The sequence below is a fragment of the Penaeus monodon genome, chromosome 19 (assembly GCF_015228065.2).
Source record: "Penaeus monodon isolate SGIC_2016 chromosome 19, NSTDA_Pmon_1, whole genome shotgun sequence".
Taxonomy (NCBI): Eukaryota; Metazoa; Arthropoda; class Malacostraca; order Decapoda; family Penaeidae; genus Penaeus; species Penaeus monodon.
Window position 1 is genome coordinate 21,478,166 of NC_051404.1, and position 324 is coordinate 21,478,489.

Genomic DNA, 324 nt, shown 5'->3' on the forward strand with positions numbered 1-324 from the left:
TGAAATTCTATTCGTAGACTCAGATCGCTGACAAGTGAAGTACTAATAACTTATCATCAAATGTCCCTTATATTTTGTCGTAAGATGATGCAAGCCACTAATTTTAGAAAGTTGTCCATCTCTCATTCACTCAGTCTAACACGTTACAAGAACCATTGGAGGTCGGTGCAGCCGAGATGGTCTTGATACTATTTACGCTTCGCCTCTGTATGGTATGATAATACATTTTACGCAAGCGAGAATGGAAGAGCTCTCTTCAAAACAGTGAACATAGGATACGAGTACTTTCTGGGAGGCCATGGAGAAATATGAATATTATGACTG

At 39.2% G+C, this 324-nt stretch overlaps 1 protein-coding gene across 1 annotated transcript in view; it reads right to left on the minus strand.

The window, feature by feature from the left end:
* LOC119585359 overlaps positions 1-324 on the minus strand; it is a 47,005-nt gene that overhangs the window by 37,024 nt on the left and 9,657 nt on the right. The gene's annotated exons all lie outside the window — the stretch shown is intronic.